Raw genomic sequence first — 13872 nt, forward strand, 5'->3', positions numbered from 1 at the left:
AAGAACATGAGGGAGACTTTACCTTGCTTAGGTGGCCCTCACAATCACCAGATCTCAATCCAATTGAGCATTTGTGGGACAAAGTTAAAAGAGCCATCAGGCAGCTGGTTTCACAACCATCAAATCTCACAGAACTGGACAGTGCTATTCATCAGGCATGGTGTCAGATTCCTCGCATCACCTTTCAACATCTCGTGGAGTCAATGCCACGAAGAGTCGCCGCAGTATTGAAGGCAAAAGGCGGCCCAACAAAGTACTGATGGGGTGGTCATAATAATCTGACCTATCATAATAATCTGGCCACTCAGTGTATGTATGTATGTATGTATGTATAATTGATTTTTAGAGAGGAAGGAAAAGGGAGAGAGAGACAGAAACATTAATGATGAGAGAGAATGCCCCACACTGAGCATTCATTGAGCCTGCAATCCAGGCATGTGCCCTGACTAGGAATCGAACTGTGACCTGGCTCACAGGTCCACATTCAACCACGGAAACACACTGGCTGGGACTCAATCATTTTTTCTTACCACATCTGTTTCAGTGGCCCCTACCCAGCCACTTTTACTATCCTAAGACCTTTCCTTTGTTAATCATAAAGGTTATTTTCCACTTTTCTGCCTAAAATCTCTCAGTATCTCAATATCCTTGTAGAAGATTAGAGAGGCTCCCATCTTATTTCTAGCTGTTGTCCCACCATACCTGGATTACTGTATCCTCCCCTGAATATGCCACATGGATTAATTTTCTTGGCACCTTTCCTATTTGTATACTTATCTCTACTGGAAATAATTGTTACCCTCTTGAATGCTTATTAAAACCCTACTTCATTGTGTTCTAGCTAAAAATATCACTTTGTCTCTTAGCCTCTCTTAAACATCTCTGGATGTGTGTCATCTATAGCAGCCTCCATAGTGACACTCTGAACATATTTTGTTATATCACAACATGTTGGTTGTTCGGGGACATGCCTGTCTGTCTATTAGATCGACTTCCATGAAGACAGGGCCTTATTTGTATTTGTGTCTTTGTATCTTGTGTAGTATTTGGTAAAATGTAGACTCGAGGGCTTTGAGCCAAGTTTCCAAACATCTTTAGAAGTTCTTCTAATAAAACAATTTTTTCTTTTTTAGATTATTTTTAAGTTTTATTGTTTTCCATCACCATTTATCCCCCCTATACCCTCTTCCACCTCCACCCATCCCTCTCACCCCCCACAATCACCACACTGTTGTCATTGTCCATGAGTTCTTTCTCTCTTTTTTTTAAAATATATTTTATTGATTTTTCTTCAGAGAGGAAGGGAGAGGGATAGAGAGTTAGAAACATCGATGAGAGAGAAACATCGATCAGCTGCCTCCTGCACATTCCCTACTGGGTATGTGCCCGCAACCAAGGTACATGCCCTTGACTGGCATCGAACCTGGAACCCTTGAGTCAGCAGGCCGATGCTCTATCCACTGAGCCAAACCAGCCAGGGCTCTTTCTCTTTTTTGCTTAATCCCTCCACACCCCTTGTCCCCCAATAAAACAATTTAGATTTAAATCATTACTTGTCAGAATGAAGAGATTTTTATTCATGATAACATTGCTGTTCATTTTAACATCTTTAAGATACATTTATTTATTCATCAACCATTAGTTAGAGTTTACTATGTCTAGGCACTGTTTCTGAGCTCTAAGAATATAGCAGTGGACAGGAGGAACATGTCTCTCTTCCCATGGAGCTGACTTTCTAGTGGAGTGCTATGAATAAAAAAGAGGATAGAAAGAGATAGAAAGAAAGAAAGATAGCCATAGCTGGTTTGGCTCAGTGGATAGAGTGTCAGCCTCTGGACCAAAGGGTCCTGGGTTCGATTCTGGTCAAGGGCACGTACTTTGGTTGCAGGCTTCTCTCCAGCCCGGGCCCTGTTGGGGCACGTGCAGGAGGCAGTCAATTGATGTTTCTCTCTGTCTTTCCCTCTCTCTTCCACTCTCCCTAAGAAAATAAATCAATGGAAAAAAATGAGGATTAACCAAAAAAGAAAAAAGAAAGAAAGATGATAGTTTTATGGGCTAAGGAGAAAAATAAAGAATTGAAGGGGAATAGGGAATGTCTGGGGAGGATTGCAATTTGAGATTAGAATTCGTCAGCAGACCAGACTGAGCTGCTAACATTTCAACAAAGAGGTGATGGAAGTATGGATGAAAGTCAATCAGATGTCTGGGGAACATGTTCTAGGCAGAAGGAACGGCTCGTGTAAAATCCTTGGTTTGGGAATGTTCCTGGAGTGTTCAAGGGTTAGGGTTAGGGTTAGGGTTAAGGGGTCATAATAGTAGGAGCACATAGTAGAAGATGAGGTCAGAGAGCAAATGTGTCCAGATCATGTCAACCTTTGACTTTTACTTAGAATGAGAATGGAGAAGCTGTGGAGAGTTTTGAGAATAAGAGTGACATGATAAGCCTGTGTTTTGGCAGGATCAGAAGGGAGATCTAACAAGGGTAGAAGCCCAGTGAGACCAGTTAGGAGAGTACTGCAAAAATCCAAGTGAGAGAAGACAAGGCTTGGACTGAGTTGTTTATAGTGGAGATTCTCAGTAGTAATTGGATTCTTGCTATATATATGTTTTTAAAAAATACATATTTTTATTGCTTTCAGAGACGAAGGGAGAGGGCGAGAGAGATAGAAACATCAATGATGAGAGAGAATCATTGATTGGCTACTTCCTGAATGCCCCCAACTGGGGATTGAGCTGCAACTGGGGCATGTGCCTTTGACTGGAATTGAACCCGGGACCCTTCAGCCCGCAGGCCAACACTCTATCCACTGAGCCAAACCACCCAGGGCGGATTCTTGCTATATTTTGAGGGTAGGGCCATCAGGATTTCTGGTATACTTTATGTCACATATGAGAGAAGAGTGTGACTAGTACCTGTTGTTGTACCTGTGCCTTAACTTTCCTTCTGTAAAATGTGGAAAATAATATTACCTACCTTAGTTACTGTGAGGATTAAAGCACTTTGAATAGTATTTTGCACATGTCAAGTACTCTGTAAATGGTTACCTGCTATGATTAGTATCATTATCAATATTGTTTTTATTGAGGATACAGTGGGGCCTTGACTTACGAGTTTAATTCGTTCCGAGACCGAGCTCCTTAAGGAGCTCGTTCACTCAAATTACTCTTATCAACTCAATGCAAAAAATCGGCCGAGAGACAGCTGGTATCTCAAAAAACTCATTAGTCGGGACACTCGTAAGTCAAGGCCCCACTGTATATATAGGATTGAGTACTTTTTCATATTTTTGCATAGTGCCTCTTATCCAGAAAACCAAATAAGTGAATTATTCACTGAATAATGAGTGAATGAAAAATATAATTGTGACCTTATTATGTACACATTTTAGCCTTTTAAAATTTTATTTATTATTTTAATTCTCACTCCTCGATATGTTTTTTATTGATTTTAGAGATACAGAGGGAGACAGAGATACAAAAGCATCAATCGATTGCCTCCTATTCAAGCCCCAACTGGGCATTGAACACAGCAATCTAGGTATGTCCCCTGACTGGGAATCGAATCTGCAACCTTTTGGTGTATGGGACCATTCTCCAACCAACTGAGCCAGGGCTTGCTTTTTTTTTTTTTTTTTTTTTTTTTAAAGCATTTTCGACTCAGTATTGATAAGTTGACTTCTAACATTGTTTCTGAAATGGAGACACCAACACAAAACTGAAAACTGAAGGTAGTATAATTTTTTTCTTTTTCATATGTTTTTGCTCATTTAGAATTCACACATCAGGAAGTGTAGTTTTTCCAATTACTCCACCTATTCTTGAGCCTTTGCATTCCTTTATTTTGCAAATTAGTTTTCCAGTTTAGATTCAAGAATATGGCATGTACTCTGTGATAGGGCTTTTAAGGAACTTGTTTTTTCTTGCTATTTCCATTGACTTAACAGAGGGATTTTGGATTTATTTCTACAGTTCCCCAGAGTTCCTGGAAGTGTCTCCTTTCCCATTAACTTATTGATCCTCAGGGTAGGAGTCATCTTTGAGTCATGACTTCTGGCATTTGAATTCCAGATTCTGCTTCTTCCAAATGGAAGTATTTGAGACCTTCTTGGACTTGAAGCTCCATGTTTTAGTAAAAGTGCTTTTAAATAGCTGGTAGCAACACTTTTTAGCATCTGAGTGCTGCATTTTTTTTTTTTTTTACCCATTCAGAAACTCTGTTTATAGTCTTTATTTGATGGTTTATTGTAATTACTTTTGTTGATCAGTAGTTTTCTTGATACAGACCACATCACAGTTGTAAATACAAAGCAACCACACATTTCAGCCTTATATAGTTTCACCTACTTAAGACAATCAATAAGAATGTGATGTTCCTTGACTTCTCTTTCCACATCTCTGTTTACTTGTGGATTGAAGTTTCCATTTGTATGTTTTAATTTTTGCCAAGAAAAATCAATCATGTGTACTGTAGCTCTGCTTTAAAATTTATGCCTCATATGACACAGAGTATATATAGTATATACATGTTAAATGGATAAACCTCTTTCTGTTAGGCTATCTTAGTTTAGTACCTGGGTTTTTACTGGTTACATGTACTTGATTGTTTTAGCTCAGATGAAGTTTTGTTTTTAATTGGTTGTTTTCAAGCCTAATGAAGTTTTCCTAGTGAATTTATTTTCTTATAAATTCTTTTATCATCCTTTAAAAAATGTTGCTATGACATTATGCTGTACTCTACACAAAATCATACATATTTAAATATTTTTATGTCACTTCCTATTGTTTCTTAGAGCAGATGATTTCTTTGGGAAAGTGGATTGAAAAGAGAGATCTGAAACAAGATGCTTTCATTTAAGAAGGGCTAATTGAAAAAACCATCTGTTAAATAAGAAGAGCTCAATTTTCAATAGACTATTTTATAGAGCAGTTTTAGGTTCATAGCAAAATTGAGAGGATAGTGCCGATAGCATAGTTTCTGAGAAAAATAGCATTATCTCTGGAGTATCTTTTAAAAAAATATATATATTTTATTGATTTTTGCAGAGAGGAAGGGAGAGGAATAGAGAGTTAGAAACATCGATGAGAGAGAAACATCGATCAGCTGCCTCCTGCACACTCCCTACTGGGTATGTGCCCACAACCAAGGTACATGCCCTTGACCGGGATTGAACCTGGGACCCTTGAGTCCGAAGGCCGACGCTCTATCCACTGAGCCAAACCGGTTAGGGCTCTCTGGAGTATCTTTAAAAAATTCTTATATTGTCTCTAAATTATAGATTACAATTTGGTGCTATAAAAACTGGTTAAACTCTATTTGAATATTTTTTTGTCTGTTTCATTTAGAAAATGCCTCATTTTTTTTCTCTCTGAAAGTTTTCCCTTAAAATAGATGCCACATAAGGTAGTTAGCAATTGAAGCTAACCTGAAATTTCTTGTTTTGCCTTTTACTGTTCATGAAATATTTTGTTTGTTTCTCTGTATTTTTTTTTTCTTTTTTTACTTTGGCAAAGCATAGACTGAGTAGAGTGATGTGGGGGTTTTGATTTTAAATGGTTAATGAGACATGCCTCTAGAGGGCGATCTTTTCTAAACTTTCCTCTGATCTGATCATGGTAACCCTGGCATGAACCTGGTGTGCTATGGATGGTGATGTCTTCTGTTATAGTTACCCAGTTTCCTTCTTACTATGTTTTGTATGATGTATTCCTCAAAATCTTCTTAGAGAATTGGACTTTGAACTATATTACTATCAGTTAATATCTATTTTTAGTACCCCATCCAGATACCTAGGTCCTATTAATAAATTTAGGTAGTTGAACGGAGGCAAATTTTTTTAGTTAAGTAAGTATATGGTGTCTGCATGTCCTAAAAATTCCTTTCCCTGATTCTCTATGTTGCTATTCTCTACTTTATGGGATCAGAGTGATTAAGCTCCACTATTGAGACATTATAAGGGCTTATAGTTAATCTCTGCTTCTCCTTTCTGTTAACATTTATTAGAATTTTATTGTTTTTGTTTACCTATTTAATATAATTTCATCAAAGCAATGTACACACTTATTATAAAAGAGAAATAATTCCACGAATTTATAATGCAAAACAGCCTGTCAGGTGTCATTCCCAGAGGCTCTTATGTCAACTCTGCATGGGGTCTTCCTCGCTGGTTTTCTTTATGCTTTTGCTCCTTTCGGGAAACATGTTAGTTGGAAGTGGATCTCCTACATTGAACCCCTAACTTTCTTTTCTATTTTCTATCACTTTGTCTTTTTGTTTCACTGTATGAGAGTGTTCCCAACTTGTTCTTTTAACCTTCTTATTGCATTTTTATCTCGGCAACATGTTTTTAATATTCTTTACTCTTAATGTTTCTTTAATTATCACATTCTTTTCTTATTTGACAGACACGTTATAGTTTATCTCTTTGAAGAGAGAGTAATAATTTTTAAAGCATATTTTGCTCCTTGTATTATCTCTATTTCCTCTGACTTCTTTTTCAAACTTTTTGTGGTTGTTAGGAGCATTATCTTCCATATTAGAGCAATGGTTCCTAATTACATTTATAATTTACTCAGGTAGATTTTAAAAACTACTGATATCCAGGCCCAATGTTAGACTGATTAAACCAAAATGTTGACCTGAATGTTGAGGAATCCTCGGCTGATCATTCTTATTTTTACTTTATTTTAAAATTTTATTATATGTTCATTTATTTCACCATTTTATTTTTATTCCCCTAATCAACAAACCTGTACTACCGAACTGATTGGAAGCTCTTTGAGCATGAGCAGGTCATACCAACTTGTAGGTCCCCCTGGTCTATCAGGTGGAACTGGCAATTTTATTAGAGTACTCCAATCGATACAGTTTGTATTTAATTTGGCAGATCAGTTTCCCCATAAAGGAATCCTCTGTTTGGGATGGTTTTGGGATGGTGGAGTCTTTCTGGTACTAAACTTAGAAGTTAGTGTTGAAGGAGTCATTTTAGTTTAGTGATTAGAATAATAAGAGGATTTGGTTTATCTGTTTGCATATTACTATTGCCTTACTTTTCCAGGGAGGACAGTTGTAATTAGGTTCCATTGAAATATTTTTTTCCCCAAAAAATTGATTTTAGAAAATGAGAGGGAGCAGAGAATAAGAAATAGGCTTCTTCGTTAGGACACATAATGACCAGTGTCTGAATGACCCAAACAAACAGATTTAGAAGTGATCAGACTTGAGAGTAACTGCCTCGTGTAGTCGTGAACGTAAAACCTGAGCAGGAAATAAAAACCTGACTGTTGGCTTATGATTTGTAAGCCACAAAAGGGTAAGGAAAGTGGGGTCCGTGTTGTGCCAGGGTCACACATCCTGAGAAATAGAAACTGTTATAGTTCTCACCATAATAGGTTCTTAGCATAAAATGACATGTAGAATTTGGAGGAGGATGAGAAAAGGAAAAGGAAGAGGATTTAAGGTTCATTGAAAAAGTTATTCACATTGGGGGATGTGTTTTTGCAGGTGAGATATTGAAGCTAGAATGAGGCACAAGAGTAAAACTGTCTCCGAGTGGATAGAGTGCCGTTAATGTGGGTGTTGTTGTTGGAAGTTTCAGGAGAGACAGGTCATTCCATCTGCAGGCTCCAGAACCGTCTCTCGTAGGGCGTGCTGAGGGAACGTTTGATAAGATTTCACTCTTGTCTAATTTTGGGGTGGATTGCAATGTATCCACATTTGATAAAATCATGGGCGAGATAAAATATGCAGCCACAACACTGATAAATGAATTTGGTTTTCTGGCAAAGGTTAAGAGAACGTGTTTCTGCCTCAGCAGAGGAATTCTAGGGAAGCAGAGCCAACACTTCAGGTGCCCACTGATCATGGCAGCGCTCCTCTGTGATTCTCACTCGCACGGATTTCTACCAAAGGAGTTTTTATGTACACTGGTGAGCTAGCTCATGGTTTTGCTTTTGGAAAATCAGTTTAGGAAACAAGGACTTAAGTATTTATTGATATTATATGATGTGCTTTGATTTCTTTCTCCTTTTTTTAGTGAACAATTCTCCTTCACAAATTTTTTGATAATTTAGGCAGCTAAATGGAGTATGGCTTTTCCTGTTTTCTTCAAGAGCAGAATGTGTAAGCATATTTTGGTAGAAAGATATTTAAAAGCTGGAAATAAATAAATGTGAAGATGAAAGGTTTTATCTCCCCTGCTGTCCAAATTGCTGATGTGGCCCTTTTGCGCTGTACTCCCATCTTTGTACGGTTGTTAAAAATCTGCTGCTCTTTCCCATCTGAAGGAAATGCATCTTTGACACTTCTCATGACCTGAGTCATGATGCTGAACGAGAGCCAGAAAATATCCTTAACAGTCCTGGGTAAAAAGAAGGAAGGCTTCCGTGGGGAGGGGCTGGGAGCATGGGGAGGGGGAGGAAGGGGGAGGGAGGCTGTGGGAAGAGCATTTTAGTGAAGCTGCTTACATTTCACTACGATAGCTGTGATTCAACAGAAAATACTCTTGACTTTCATCTTTATTTTTTTCCTTCAGTATACAGCGCTTAATGTATTTGGAAAACACAAATTCTGCAAATGTTAAATTAAATTTGAGTCCTCCAAATCTAAAAATATTATACCTTAAATCTTGCAGTTTGTATAAAATTTTATCTTATAAAGGGTCCGATTGTTTTCTTCAGAACCAGCTCTCAGTTCTTCCACATCTTATATGTTTAACAGTATAAGTAATAGTTATAAGTTGTTGAGTGATGAAGATAAGTTTCTTTATTTTTTTCCTTGCACAGCTTGCCCTGTTTGCTCTGTTGACATGATACAAAATTCATTGTGAGATAAACATGGGAGATGTGGTGTAGGGCCTTTTTAAAACAGAATATCAGTGAGGATTTATTTATACTTAGGGGAGCTCATTTAATCCCAAATGAGGTCCAAGAGATGCTAGATTTGGGGCTTTTAATTCTGGGGATTTTTCACTAAGGTGAAAATTCTTCTGAGCACTTCGTCCTTAAACTCTGAGCTCCTTCAGAGAACAGGGAAATTTTGAGGGTACTTAAATATGTTATGTTAGGTTTGGGAATAACTTTAGGCTTAAAGTAAAACTCCCTAAATCTTATGTTCTTCTCATTTATTACAAAGAGTTTTTCCCGTCTGTTGTTAAATGTAGTCTACTTAAGGTTTTTTTTATTTTTAATTGTTGAAAGAGTGGCAAACTACAATCCTGATGTTTAAAGTGAACTAAAAACTGCTAAAACTTCTTAAATATTAAGAGCACCAGTTCTTACAAATTTCCTTGATCCCACATCTTGGAGTGCTCTAAGAAAAATAAACTATGGCAATGAACTTCCCACGTATGGGGGAGATTTTGCTCATTTATTTTATAAATTTGGGCTGGCTGTGTGATCAAGACTACATTGTGCCCCAAATACAATGGAGAGGAAATGTAGCCAAAAGATTTTCCTGCAGGGAATGTCATTGCTGTTCCCCATACACCTGTATCTCGGAAACTTTTGGGGCATTTTTTTTATACATCCCTCTCCCCAGTTTTATTCTTGGCATTTTGTAAACATTGTTTCTAGCTCTTGCTCTCATCTCCCTTTTTAGGCTTCTTTTTGTATCCCAAGTCTCCTAATTCTATTCGTGATTTAGTATCTTTTTGGAGTGTAGATAGTCCTGTCTACATATAGTTTAAAGAACAGTTACCTCTTTTTGACTTTAAATTTTTATGAATGAACTTTCTAAATGTATTGAGTTTATTTTAATTTAAAGAAGGAAAAAATATCCAAATTTGCCTATTATAACAGTCGTGAGCACATTAAGATAATAACTGGTAAAATGTATTAAGACTAGAAAAGGAAAACCACCTAGAAAATTAAGTTTAAAATATATGTATTTATGTAAATATGTATAAATATTTGCATAAACATGTTAATTATTATTTAATAATTAGTGCAGTGTCAGTTCTCTAGAACATGACATTTTGACTCTGCTGACATTTAGTAAGCACTAGTGCAAAGTTCCATGCAGGCTAGTCTGTATATTGTGTAGTGATGACAATATTAACAACCTCAAGCCCCATCTTGCAAAAAAAAAACCCAAAAACAAAAACACACACAAAAAAAGATTACTTCCTTCTTTTCAGATTGATTTTGTGGGAGATTTATCTTTTTACTTTCCCACCCCTCCCCAAAATACCTATAGTGCCATAAACTGTTTACATGAAAAAGCAACAAGTGTTTTTGCTTGAAATGCATAAAGGTTTGCAGTATTTTTACTTCACCATCCATCACTCCCCCCCAAAAGTTACAGGGAGAAACAAGACAGTGCCCAGTCAGAATTGTCCTTGAACTCTTTCCATCTTGAGCTTTGTCACCTAAACTGTCTGGTTGTTGTGTTAATAGCGTTTTACGAAATATACATATTTTATTCATTTTCTTTTAATTGCATGTTCTACTTCCTTGGCTCCTGTGAACAAGCATTGCTTCCACCCAGTTTGGTATGTGGGTCAGAAGGCACTGTTTCTCACTAGTGCGCTGCTGTTTCCTTTTCCTACTTGAGTAGATTACAGATTACACTGGAATACGCCTGAGAAAAGGTCAAAAAGGAGGGTGAATGTCCTGGAACGGCAGCTGGGAAGTCATTCTCATCCAGAAAAAGGGAGGGGGGAATTAGAAAAAGAGAGAAATAGAGACTCCCATCCCAACCCCAAATATCCCACATTGAGGAAATGCCCATTTGCACAGGGTACTTGTTATATTTTCTGAAAGGGTTTTATTTGGTTTTGATTAAATAATTATCAACTGTTTAGCTGAGAAAGCTTTAATGTTAAATTAGATGGCAAGCAAGAGCTAAGCCGTGTTTTTAACTTTTCAGAGCCCAGATTTCCACTGAGTGTTTCAAAAGCAGCTACCACTGTCCTCTTTTTCACAGAGTCAAGAAGTCGGGAGCTTTTCAATGACTTAGTTAAACTTGTTAGTATATTTTGGGTTTTTATCCCAGTCAGTTCCACAGCAATATGTTAAAAGCAGACCAAAACTGTGAAAAGCAAAAAGCACAAGAAAAGCCCCATATGAACCCATAACTGGGGTTTTATGTGGGAAAGATATTTAGGGAATAGATATCATGTAGAGGGCTTAGAGTAGGACTGTTGGAAGGAGGACAATAATGGGGTAGCTGGGAGTAGGACTTTTTTTTTTTAATATATTTTATTGATTTTTTACAGAGAGGAAGGGAAAGAGATAGAGAGTTAGAAACATCGATGAGAGAGAAACATCGATCAGCTGCCTCCTGCACATCTCCTACTGGGGATGTGCCTACAACCCAGGTACATGCCCTTGACCGGAATCGAACCTGGGACCTTTCAGTCCACAGGCCGACGCTCTATCCACTGAGCCAAACCGGTTTCGGCAGGACTTTTCTTTCAGAAGTGTCTTCTCAGGAGTCTAGGTTGCATATCAACACTGGCTTTCAGTGGGCCTCATTGATCCAATTTCAAAATGTAGGAATTCAAAATAGTAGCAGCCCACGGGCACTGACTGGAAGGCTTGATTCCTAGAACAGCGGCAGATCTTGTGGATGAGTGTGTTGGAAAGGTGATGAGAACAGAATGTGATACCGTTGTCGGCGTCTAATATATAACATGGGAAGGTTGCTACTGTAAACCTTCAGAGCACTGGAGAGCCTAAAGTGTCCATGGTAAGGACACTGCCTGGAATCCTTTTGCTTTTTTACAGATGAGTCTATATTTGTATTTATTCACATCCCTAATGACCCCAAAGGGCAATCAATGCTCCTTTATCCTTCAAACATGTCATTTGTTCCATTTTATTCCATTATAGTTCTTAGTTTCTTACACCTTGTGTTACTAGAATCTTCCTTTGACCCCCATTAGCAACAATCTGTAGCTTGTGCCTCTAGAAACCTATAACAAAAAGTTTCATCTTTCTCACTGATAGGATACTTTTTTAAAGGTACTTTCGGATCTACAGCTCTGAGCCTTTGCTTAATGCTACAGTAACTGCTTTTATTCACTTTGTTACATCTGGAGATTATTTTTAAAGGGGAAGAAGGGAGAGGAGGCATATCATTACATTTATGTCTTATTTTTTCCCTTTTCTTGTTTGCATTTAAGAAGAAATGCAAACATGGACAGAGACACACTGATATTACCTTTGATATTTAGCATAATCTGAAATGGTCAACAATCTCAGGATCTTGCTGGCTGCAGAGGTTTCTTGTAGCTGGCAGTGTGCCACTTGCACATGTTCTCACGTCGCTGCATTCAGAAGCCTAGGATACCAGCCTGCAGCTTCTGCGGAGAGGGTGAGGATAAAATGGAGAGGAGGCTAGCTCTGCAGCCACAGTACCTGGGAGTTGTTGCTGATGTCTTTTCCACAAATGTTCAAGTTTGTCAAAGCTCAGTAAATCTTACAAAGTTTATTTTCCTTGTAGCATCTGTGTTTTATAATGGGTCTTTTAATTTGTTTTTACTTTGTCTGCAGGGATTTCTTTTGTCCGGAGTTTTCAGACTCTGTCTTTTTTTTTTTTTTTTTTTTTTTCCTGTGGAAGTGAGTCCGTTAATGATGGCTGGTTAGGGAATATGCCTCTCTGACAAGCCATTCCTCCGGTGCAGCAACAAAGGCCATTGTTATTCTCGTTCTTTACTTTTATCCTCAACCTAACCCATTTTCCTTCATGTTTTTGCAGTATAGAATGTCTTGGAGAACATACTTTGGGACGATAGGTAAATGAGAAGACGGCATTTTGGAGTTACTCTAACTTTTAGTAAACAGGCCATACCCTGTTCGACCTCACACACAGATGGTGGCACACTGTATTAATATGCGGGTTGAGAGCTCCTTTCCCCCTACCGTATAAGGTGTCTGTAGGTATTCTTCATCTAAAAGGTAGAAGAATCTTTTTGAAAAGCACATGAGGCTGTTTTCATTTTTCAAAAATGCAGTCTTGTTCAAGTAAATACAGAAAGTCAGTGGTTAAACCCCAATGTGACCCGTTCTGGTTTAGTGCTTTGTTGTAGCATTAAAAACAATAATAACGTAAACAAACAATTAAAACTAAAACAAAGTATCCTAGCTTTAAACATCAAGGGATGCTTTATAAATTCTGACTTTTAAGTGATTTCCTATTCCTAAATAGAACTGCTGCTTTAGTGTATTAAGAAGCCATTTTATTGGAACTTGGAATTTTTGCCCCCCAAAGGGACTCCCGTCTATCTTGGGGACTGGTAAACCACTGAAGGATCAAAGCCCTAGTGGATTTGGATAAAGACCTGAAAGCCCGAAGGCTTATGGAAGTTTATCTGTAGAGAGCAAGCCCAAGAAACTGGGATGAGAGTCTTAGAAGAGCTTATTTTCTCATGAGATTTTTGGGACTTCCTCTGGCTGTGCCAGAAATACTGTGAGAATATCCATTCTCATGGCATTTGTCACTCACAGGTCTTGTCCCAGCTGGGATTTGAAAGTATAATGGGGTGTGAAATATCTATTTTAAGGTTTTATGAATCCCTCTGCTAAAACTACAATTAGCCAACTTCTGCTATTTTCAATGTACTTATACAATGGGGGAAAAAAAAGTCTAGTAAAGAATGGTTAGCAAAGGTTACATTTAGAATTTATGTAGTGACTCTTCACTGATCTCAAAATTTTTTAATTTAGCCGTAACCAGTTTGGCTCAGTGGATAGAGCGTCGGCCTGCGGATTGAAAGGTCCCAGGTTCGATTCCGGTCAAGGGCATGTACCTTGGTTGTGGGCACATCCCCAGTGGGGTGTGTGCAGGAGGCAGCTGATCGATGTTTCTCTCTCATCGATGTTTCCGACTCTCTATCCCTCTCCCTTCCTCTCTGTAAAAAATCAATAAAATAT

General features: G+C 37.9%; 1 protein-coding gene and 1 long non-coding RNA gene across 7 annotated transcripts in view; both read left to right on the forward strand.

Annotated features, from left to right (window-relative positions):
- The window catches only part of BCAS3 (breast carcinoma amplified sequence 3), a 463383-nt gene that overhangs the window by 150733 nt on the left and 298778 nt on the right, over positions 1-13872 (forward strand). The window lies entirely within an intron of this gene.
- Positions 3647-10948, forward strand: LOC106724400. Of its 2 annotated transcripts, none has more exons than XR_001360189.1 (3): positions 3647-3728; positions 7786-7926; positions 10865-10948. It is a non-coding gene; the product is annotated as an uncharacterized LOC106724400 (long non-coding RNA). The 2 variants fall into 2 exon arrangements; XR_001360188.1 differs by lacking the exon at positions 10865-10948 and adding an exon at positions 8034-8121.

This window comes from Myotis brandtii, unplaced genomic scaffold, assembly GCF_000412655.1.
Source record: "Myotis brandtii unplaced genomic scaffold, ASM41265v1 scaffold120, whole genome shotgun sequence".
NCBI lineage: Eukaryota > Metazoa > Chordata > Mammalia > Chiroptera > Vespertilionidae > Myotis > Myotis brandtii.